The 11,091-nt window shown below is 36.9% G+C and overlaps 1 pseudogene; it reads left to right on the forward strand.

The window, feature by feature from the left end:
• The first annotated feature begins 304 nt into the window (after window positions 1-304).
• On the forward strand, window positions 305-2,166 carry LOC110314467 (annotated as a pseudogene).
• Window positions 2,167-11,091: the final 8,925 nt, after the last annotated feature.

Here is an 11,091-nt window from a genome sequence, read left to right on the forward strand (position 1 = left end):
AGAAACACTTAAAGAAATGTTCAAAGGAAAACATTCCTCTGTTGCTTGTGGGGGTGCAAACTTGTATAGCCAGTATGGAAATCAATGTGATTGTTCCTCAGAAAATTGGGAATCAATCTACCTCAAGATCCAGCTATACCACTCCTGGGCATATGCCCAAAGGGGGCTCCATCCTACCACAAAGGCACTTGCTCAACAATGTCCATAGCATCTTTATTCTTAATAAAACAAAAGTGTAAAGTAGAAACAACTTAGATGTTCTTCAGCTGAAGAATGTATAATCAAAATGTGGTACAGTTACACAATGGAGTATCATTCAGGTGTTAGAAAATATGTCATCATAAAATTTGCAGGTAAATGGATGAAACTAGACAAAAATCATCATAAGTGGGGTATTCCAGTTTTAGAAAGGCAATCATTATATGAACTCACTTATAAGTGGATATTAGCTATTAAGTAAATGATAATCATGCTACAACCCACAGACCTAGACAGGCCAAGTAACAATGAGAGCTCTCAAATGGATGCACAGATCTCCCTGGAAAAGTGAAATAGAATAGATTTTGCAGGTGGACTTGGGGTAAGTGCTGATATGGGAACAGGATGTAACAGGTGTGCAGGGGGTGATGGAAGCAGAAAGTACAGGGAGAGAAGACCTTAATAGAGAAGTATTTGGAGGACAACCTAGTGCAATTAGAACTCACAGAATTCAATGAGGGTGACCCTAGCAAGGGTTCCAAGAAGTGGAGGATATGGAGCCTTAACATACCATGTTCTGTAACCAGAAAAGGCTCTCAGTGATGGGACTAGGACACAAACTCAGCCACAAAATCTTTGAATTCAAATCTATCCTGCCTACTAGATATGCTGGCATAATGGAGGCACAGAATGTGTAGGAATGACCAGCCAATAACTGGACTAATTTCACACCCATGCCAGAGAGGGATCCCATGCTGACACTGTTTACACGACCAGGAGCAGGAGGCTGAATAGCCCAAAGATCTAGAATAGAAAAAAATTTCAAGAAAAATGATTCCTAATGATATTATGCTATACTTAAGGTCAGTGCTTCATACAATTGTCATCTGAGAGGCTTCTTTCCAGATATGATGAGAACAGATGCAGAGACCCAAAGTCAAACATTAGGTGCAGAGAAAGTCCAATTTGTAAGATCTCTGATGGGTCTTTCCACTTGGAGCTCAGGGAACCCTGACAAAAACGGGACGGAATTATTTTAGTTGAGGACTCCAGGAGAACATGGTGTGCAGAGTCAACTAGGCAGGGCTCATAGGAGCTGAGAGAGACTGAAGCAGCAGTAATGGAACATGTAAGGGTCTACACTGGATATTATACTATGTTAACTTGATGGTTTTGTGGGTCTTCTAACAGAGGGATTGGAGGTATCTCCTTCACCTGCTCTTGGAAACTTTCCCTGCCCCGCCCCCAAGTTACAGGGTGGCCGTGCCCAGTCTTTATATGAAGATTTGTACCTAGTATTATTGTGTCTTATGACATGTTAGGTTTGTATCCCTGGGAGGCCTGCTCTTTTCTGAATGGAAATGGAGAAGGAAAATGGGAGGTGGCATGGAGATGGGAGGTGTGGAAGGAGGGAGTACTACACTTGGTATATATTGTTTGGGAGAATAAAATAGTTCTGGAGAGATTAGGAGGACACACAATATAGGCAATTTACCACAAGTGCAAAGTCAACATCAGCTTGGTGGTAGCAGTGGCTGCGGCAGCAGGAGCCACCGCTGCGGTGGAGAAGCTAGTTTCCAGAAGTTTCTGGCAGGCCACAGACTTTGCCAAGCAGTTTTGTTCAAACTGGGAGATCAAGAAGCAATGGAAAGCACACATGGAGTTCATCCTGCACCACCTGCCTGACTACTGAGACCCCCACCAGATGCCGGTTGCCTGGACCAGCTGCTGTCCTTATCCATGGTCTGGGCCAACTTCATCTTCCTGGCTTGCAGTTACAATAAAGACCTTCTGAATAAGGTGATAGAAATGGCTGATGGGATTAGAGTGGAAGACCTTCAACAGTTTACAACCAGAACTGAACTAATGAAAAAGCATCAAAGCTAAGGCAGATCTCCACAGTTCCACCCTGGGGACAGACTTAGAAAGGAGGCCAGGGTGAAGATGACTGAACATTGGCAGCTCTCGAGATTCTTGATATTTGAAGCATAGAGACACCTGGAATAGAATGGGGACAGGACAAGGCTTCAAAGAAGTCTTCATTCTTCCAGGACTACTGTAAAAAATACATGCACATATTTATGTATTTGTAAATGGCGAACTCTCAGAAATTTCATCAGGATTGTCAAAGCCATACTTTGTTTGAAATGTTTTTTTTTTATGTTGGTATAACAATGACAAGTGATAAATTGTATAATTTGATTTTTTTTTTAGCAGAGTACCAGTAAATATATTCTTGTTTTTGCCATACCCCAACCCTTGTTTGTCCCGAGACAAGGCAGATCCTCTTTGTCCTTGTTTCTACCTCAACCCCCTCTATACTTGTACCTGACCACTGATGGCCCCCAAAGGACTGTGAACTAATGAACTGTGTCACTGGAACACCCCCACTCCCGGGCTCAGGGACCTTTGTGTAGGAAATGAGAATCATGTTGCAGGCCTGAAGTAGAGCTAGCTCATAGGTAGGAGGCAATGTACAAAAAAACATCCAGCCTCATCTTAAAATTCACTGAGGGCTAGAGATGTAGCTCAGTGGTAGAGTACACGCTTAGTGTGCGTGAGGTCCTGGGTTTGCTCCCTGGTATTTCAAAGAGAGGAAAATAGCTATTTAGATTTAAAAATGCTGGAAATACATATGGTTTTTGTTCAGCCAACCAGATGATTTCTAGGCAATAGATGCCCATGTGCCTGCATTTTTTGTTTGTTTCTAGAAGGCTTTCACACTTGAAGAACTAACTTCCTTGCATAATGCCTCTGGATTGCAGTCCAGTCCTGCTTTGCTCCAAGATGGTGGTATTGGCATTCAACCTGACAGATGGTGTATGTGTTCTGACCTGCTTCTGGTTCCTTGTATTTAGTCACCATTAGATAACTGAGCTGTGGGCAGCGAAGGAGCAGTGTACCACAGCAGGACTCATCAGTGGAAGGTCCTTTAGCTTTATCTAAAAGATCCTGACAGAGAGTAAAAATTATTTAAGCCCCTGTACCTGTGTCCAAAATAGCCCCTTTGTTCCAGGTTGCCAGGTGTTTGTGCTTTTGCCAGGTGTTTGTAGTTTTTGCCTTTCTATAGCCCAATGCCAGGTGTTTGTGATTTTTGTGTCTTTATAAATCCCTTACCCCTTGAGCTTGTTGTCTATTCCTCTACCCCTGCGTGGAATAAGAGTTGTTCCCAGTGTACTGGTCTTTCCTGAATAAACCTCTTACAGTTTGCACCAAGACCATTTCTTGTGAGTCATTTGGGGTGTCACCTCTCTGGAGTCAGAACATGGGGGAGTCCTCACGTTGTGGGTCTTTCATATCTACTGGATACAGGAAATTGGACACCCAGAAGCTGCAGCCACTGGTGTTTGCTGTCAGAGCAGTGGAGCACATTCTTGTATGTGTGTCTTGAGATAAAGGCCACATCTTTATTTGGCATTAGCTCCAGTCCCCAGTGACCATTGATTTGGTACCGTGGACAAGCTTCTCCAGGCAATGAAAGACTATATGTTATATTACAGAGGATAATGGCAAAGTAGTGACTGTTGGTGGGTGGAGCTCTATGCTCACTGATCTGGAGCCTTGTCTTCTCATATGCAGAAGCCTGCATCCATTCTAATCATCTGAGCAGATTTGTGAGGGTTAAAAAATGCACTTTCCATAGATTGTTGCTTTTATTTTCTGTCTACAACCCCCAATAAAACAGCTTTTCCATTGAACAACAACAACAAAAAGACAACATCAATGTACATAGAGAGAAACTCAAAGCAATTGCACTAAAATCAGGGACAAGAAAAGGCTGTCCACTTTCTCCCTGTCTATTGAGAATAGAACTAGAAGTCTTAGCTAGACTAATAATGACACTCAAGGAGATCCAGTGAATACAACTTGGAAAGGAAAAAGACACAGCATTTTTTTTTGTATTTGTAGTATTTGCAGATGATACAATAATACATAAGTGACCTTAAAAATTAGGCCTGTAAACTACCTCAGCTGACAAATACTTTCAGCAAAGTACTTGGAATCATTGAAGAAGATATCAGATAGAAAGATCTCCTATGGACAGGGATTGGTAGGATTACCTCAGTCAAGATGGCCATCCTACCAAAAGCAATCTATAGTTTATTGAAAATCTCCATTAGAATTCAAACACCATTCTTCACAGATCTTGAAATTACAATTTTCAACTTCAAGTGGAAACCCTGGATAGCTTTAAAAAAAAAGCCTGAATAATAATAAAAATAAACTGTTGGCAGTATCTCCATTCTCAATTTTAAGTTGTACCACAGATATATAGAAATGAAAACTGCATTGAACAGGGACAAAAACAGATATCAATCAATGGAATTGAATTGAAGACAAAGACACAAATCTATATACCCAAGGGCACATGAATTTTGATAAACCATAGATACTCACTGGAATAAACCAGCAACTTCAACAAATCATGTTGGTCAACCTGATGACTGAATGAAGATAAATCCGTATTATCACCCTACACAATACTCAAATAGATCAAGGACTAGAGCATAATCCAACAGCACTGATCCTAATAGAAAGGAAAGTGAGCAATAGTCTGGAACTCATTGACAAAGGAAGACTTCCTGAACAGAACAGCATCAAAAAATGCACTAAAATCAACAGTTAATAAATGAGACTTCATGAAACTGAAAAGCTTCTATATAACAAAGAGCACTGTCATTGGACAAAGCAGCAGCCAAAGAATGGGAAAAGGTTTTTATAAACTCCACATCTGATACAGGGCTAATATCCAAAATATATAAAGATCAGAAAACCTTAGATATCAAGAAAATATATAACTGATTCAAAAATGGGGTACAGATATAAATAGAATTCTTCAAAGAGGAAATACAAATGGTTGTTTATGGACGGATTGGATATTTGGAATGGGAGGATTAAGTGTGGAAAGGCAGGGAAAAAGAAGATAAGGGAGGGACTGTGAGAACAGAAAGTTAAAATTGAAGGTCTTTTCAGGGTTAGTATGGAAATGTGATACAGTAGAAGTTACTTAAAATACATACATACATACATGAAGGCAATCAAAATGAAGTCACCAAATCATAAGAGAGATAGAGTCTCAACTGACTACCTCTTGTCACCCAAAGATGCTTCTAATCCAGGGGTTGGGTACATCTAATTGAGTTGCAGACTGCAGGGCTTCCATAGTAATCCCTAAAAGAAAAAATCAAACATTGGTTGTCAAGACTTCAGGTTTCTCTGCACAAACTGACAGTAAGGCTCCATCTTTTAAGATAACACCCACACAAACCATTGAACATGTAAATGTCAAACTGGTACCTATATAGAGTATCTTTCCCTACACTCTAACTTTTTTTGGTACATAAAAAGTACCCTGCACATTGTGTGCCAAAACAGAAATATATAGATCAACCCAGCCACAAGTCCTTTGATCCGCTATGTTGTCCTCCCTGCAAGACATGCTAGTACAATTATGTCAGAAAATTTGTGGCCAACTAACATCTGATTTGATTTCAGGTCTACACCATGAGATGGAAACAATATTTGACTCTGCGTAGGTTACTAATAACCTGAGAGTAGATAGTACAGGGACCTAGGGGAAAACCAAATACTACTGTGCTAAAGAAAATAAAAGATGCAATCAAACGAATCCAAGTGGAAATCTGATTCCATATGAGCTGTCTTAGTTTGGATTTCTATGACTGTGAAGAGACACCACAACCACAGCAGCTCTTATAAAGGCAAACATTTAATTGGGGCTGGCTTAAGGTCTCAGAATTTTAGTCCATTATGACAAAAAGCATGGTGGCACACAGGTAGACCTGTGGCTGAAGGAGAAACAGAGTTCTACATGCAACAGGAAGAGAGACAGGAAGAGGAATGGGACTGGCTTGACCATTAAAAACATGAGAGCTCACCCCCATTAACATACTTCTGCCAAAAAAGGCTATAGCTACACCAACAAAGTCATCTATCCTAATAATTCCACTTCCTGATGACCTAAAATTCCAATCCATGAGCCTATGTGTACCATTGTTATTCAAACCACCTCACAAAGTAAAAGCCACCTTTTGCTGTTAAATAATGGGTGAATTTAATTATTCTGCTTTATTTTATATATATAATTAGATATGTTGAGTTTGTGAAATACAAAAAAAACAACAGGAAAAGAACACAAAGAAATTTTTAGAAAACTTGACATGAATTTTCATTTAAATGATGTACCTTTTAATTGTAAGCATTTTCAAACAATATAAGGTCAATATGGTATTAATAGCTTGGGAAGTCAGCAATTATTTCTTTAAGAGTTCTTAGGAAGGACATCTGTTTCCTCATTTTGTTTTCTGTCCTCTTTTTGGCAGCGAAATGAATAATGTGTGAAATAAGCCTTTGAATTTAGTATCTTAAGTCTGCCCTACCAATTTTGCCTGTAAATATAGACAAACAGCTGGAGGCATGGCTTGTTTAATTAAGGTTTAATTTTATTTAAAACACTGTTTTCAACTTTAGTCTCTATCTTACTGTTTTGTTTCTTAGTGTCTTTTTTTTTTCTAATGAGATTTAGTTTAGGGTTTATGTCTACTAGATTGTTAGAGATTGAAGAAAAATTTGAATCATTTCCAAAAAGAACATATTTGAAATTGGAAAGCCAGATAATAGTTCTCAGTTTGGTCTGGATGCATTGTAAGATGAAAGTACACTGTTACAATGTACTTAGTTTTACAAAGATTTATATTTATTATTTTTATATGTGTATGCATGCATACCTGTGTGAGTGAATGCTACATGTCCTACAAGCCAAAAAACGAGTGTGGTTTCTCCCTAGAGTGGGAGTCGAAGGTGAGTGTGAGCCACTTGATATGGGTGATAGGAATCAAAATTTGATTCTCATTGAGAACAGCACCTACCTTTAATTGCTGAGACATTTCTCCAGTGCCATTATATACTTCTCAATTACAAATTATACAAATACTTTCTTAATTTAATCATTAAAACAGATTGTTAAGACCTAACAGAAATCACTTTCAAATTTAGTACATTTCTTTTGTTATTACTACTAATGCTCTAATATAAATAAATAACATATTCAAAACCATATATATTTTGGACAGATAATAACTATTTAATGGCATTGATAAATTGCTTAAGGTCTGGAGGAATCTCCCAGGAGTAAAAACACTTATAATGGAAGCATGAAAAATGTAGCTCAAATTCCCAGCACTTTTATAAAAGCTGGGCATAGATGGTCACCACATGTATTCACAGAACTAGGGAGGCAGAAACAGAGAATCACAAGGCTGGGGGTGGATGAGGAGCCACACTGCGAAACTAGACTAGCTGAAAATAAAGTGTTCCAGGTTTGGCAAGATACTATGCCTCAGTAACTGAAATGGAGATCAATTCAGGAAGGCATCTGATGTAAATGTGAAGCCTGCACACACTAATACACACTTGTGTGTGTATACTGGCACGAACACACATGTATGCCCCCCCTGCACACACACACACGCACACACACACACACACACACACACACACACACACACACCATCACCAAAAATATATGGTGCTTATAGATGTTTGAATGATGTATTCTAAATAGCCTCAGGCCCTTGACTCTTTGGTCTTTGAGAAAACTCAGGAGGTATAGTCGTGCTGGAGGAGGGATGTCACTGAGTGTCAGTTTTAAGGTTTCCAAAGACTGTCACCATTTTGAGTTCATTCTCTCTATTTCCTGCTTATGGTTCAAGATATAAGCTTTCAGCTTTTCTTACCACTCTGTCTGTCTTCTGTTGTCATATTTTCCCAACATTATAGAATCCTTTGCTTTTGGAAGAGTGGGGCTAAATATATCTTTCTTTCTATATGTTGCCTTGCCTTGATCTTTATCATAGCAAAATTAAAGTAACTAATACAATGTTAAATATTAAAAGAATTTCCAATCTGCTGCTCCTGTTTTATTTATTCATGGTACTAATAAGTGAGGCAAAAAAGGAGTAGTCTAATTATATAAAATGAGACAAAAACGTATAAACTATTGTGTTTAATTAAAGCACAACAACATCAACTCAACATAAACAAAACTGTTTACCACAATGATTAATTGTAAAATGTTATTGATTAAGAGCTGATTATCTGAAAATACAATACTGAACTATTCACTGTTCAAATAAATTAACTCTAATTTTGATGGTATTTGTATTTGTTGACAGTGTAAAGAATATTTCTACATATATTTGCTCTATCCTTACTATATTATACAATGATGGAAATATATTAGTATAAAGTGTTATATGTAGTTCATAAAGTATTTTCTACGGGAATTTAATCTTTTTTATGTGAGATTTTGTTGATTTATATAAACCAATAGGAAAGGTATGTAGACAAGATTCAGAAAGTCAGCACTTCATTTAGGAATTGTTTCCATGATTTTTTTTATAAGAAAAGGAACTCAGAAACAAAGCAGTGATATTACTCAAGCAACTTATAATGGAGGGTACATGGAATTTATCATTCTGGAAAACTCAGAGATAATGAAGAATACCAACTTCAAATGATCTTGTTCAGGAGAGGGCCTTTCTTTCAGGCTATCTTTGTTTATCTGGGAAGGTAAATTTCATTGGAAATGAAACGCTGATGCAGGTTGTTAGAATTCATGCTAGAGTTCGGTGAAATGTTTTTTAAAAGGCTAATGAAATTGTAGGTGATATTCTTTTCCTTGCTCCATACAAAAGTTTACCCTCTTCTAGTCATAAACATGTTTTTGTTTTTGTTCTTTTTTTGCTCTTTGTCACTATAAATTTTAATTATTTATTATTTACAGACTATATATATAGAATAAGTTATATTACAGAAGAAATATGCTTTGTTTATCTCTGATGTATGTCCAATATTTTGGAAGCTGCTTGTCACTGATTAAATTCTCCATAAATATTACTTTAATGAATTAACAAAGGAATAGTGGTAATTGCACCTTCTGACTAAATTTTCAATAGATATGAAAGAAACAACTTACAATCTGTTAAAATAATCAAGAACAGATGTGGTTTTGTGACATATCAGACTTCATGATTCCATCTGTCTCTTCCACTAATCAAAAAAAAAATTAATTAGAACTTTTACCTCTATACTTATGTAAAAACACCTGGCTTGATCCTGAAAGTCCTTCAGTGAAAGAAGTCGAATATATGAAAGATCCCATAGGCTCAATAAAGAATTGTTAATGAATTCAATAAATATCACATTTAAAAATTCATTTATTCTTTGAAAATTTCATGCATTCGTGAAGTGTATCATGATCATACCCACCCTCATTTCTCTCTTTCCTTTTCCCAAAAGGAACCTGTTATCACATTTCTCTCCCAATTTCTTATCCTGCTATCGTAATTTTATACATGTATTTTTAACTCATTGAGTCCAGTATGTGCTTACAGTATGCACATGGGGGTAGAGTAATCCATTTGAGATATGAGGAGTCTACTAGTAGTCAAAATCCCTAAAGATCACTGTCTATACCCCCTCTCAGCAGCCACCAATGACTAATAAATAGTTCCTCAGATATAGGAGCCTCAGGAAAGCCTCTATAACACATGCTGAAATTTTTAACTGGATTGATCTTGTTAAGAAATCAATTTGGTAGCTAAAGCTTCAGTGAGTTTAAATGTGAAACAGCCATGTCATGTCCAGAGACACTTTACCATGCCTCCCTTTCTCTGTTCCTTACAATTTGCTGCACCCTCTCCAGGAATGTACCCTAAGCTTTGAAGGCAGTGATTTTGATGTCTCATCTATGGCTGAGCATTTATAATAATTTATTTTTAGCATAGCTTCATTAATGACTTCCCACCACAATAAGAAGCTTCTCTGAATTTCATACTGGTTAGATGTTGGACTCTAAAATTATGCAGTCATTTCCTTCTGTTACTATTTCAGTGATTTGGGGGTGGCTGTTGACTTTTAGTAATAGAAGATGGTAATTTTACTTTAATTAATTTATGTGCTTTAAAATATGTAGTGAAAAAATTAATTTAGAATCTTGACATGAGCATTTATTGTATGGGGTAATTAATACATTGGTATTAATGTCTGTCTTATATTTGTATAGTTCATTTTTTAGAATGAAGAAATACCTTTCTAAAGTTTTGTAGATTTGCAGTTAAATTTCTTAGTGGTGACAAAAAAAAAATGAAAAATGCAGACTAAGAGAAGAATGAAAACCATCATAAAATGTTTTCATTTTTAAGTGATAAATCCAAGTCTGAAAATGGTCAAGGAAAGTACACTTTCAGGAATTACTAGAACTAAATTCAAGAACAGTACTATGATAAACTCTGGTCACTACTTGACTGTCCTGTCATCTGTGCTGCTTTATCTATCAGATGGACTTTTGCCACAAAAGAACACCATGACTCTCATACCTTCAAATTTGTGTTACTGTGGTCCAGTAGACCCAGTGGAAATAGAACTTTCACATTCCAGGACTTTCTGTAGGCATGGCACATTTGCTTCTGAGTAGTTGATCCTGATTCACATGTTCATTCCTGGTAAAAACATTGTACAAGAAAGATTGAATTTGTTGATTGAATGAACCTAGTCCATATAAAATATATGTTATATCTGGAAAGAAAAATAAATTGTTCACACTAAAGTTTAATAAATAAAGTTTAAAGTAATAGCTTAAATTTCATAGGCTCTAAACTATATGATAGTCATTTTTCAACATGCCTTAGAGATAAAAATTAATGTAATCCTCACCAGACTACTGTAAGATATGGAATAATCACTGTATAGAGGTGAAGATGTCTTTCTGGAATGGTAAAATAATGATTATTGTAGTTGTGTAGTTGCTAAGAGATGAGGCAAAACTTTGAACATAGATAGTATTAAAAATGGCCTGCCATTAGTTTTTTTTTT

The sequence above is a fragment of the Mus pahari genome, chromosome X (genome assembly GCF_900095145.1).
Source record: "Mus pahari chromosome X, PAHARI_EIJ_v1.1, whole genome shotgun sequence".
Classification (NCBI taxonomy): domain Eukaryota; kingdom Metazoa; phylum Chordata; class Mammalia; order Rodentia; family Muridae; genus Mus; species Mus pahari.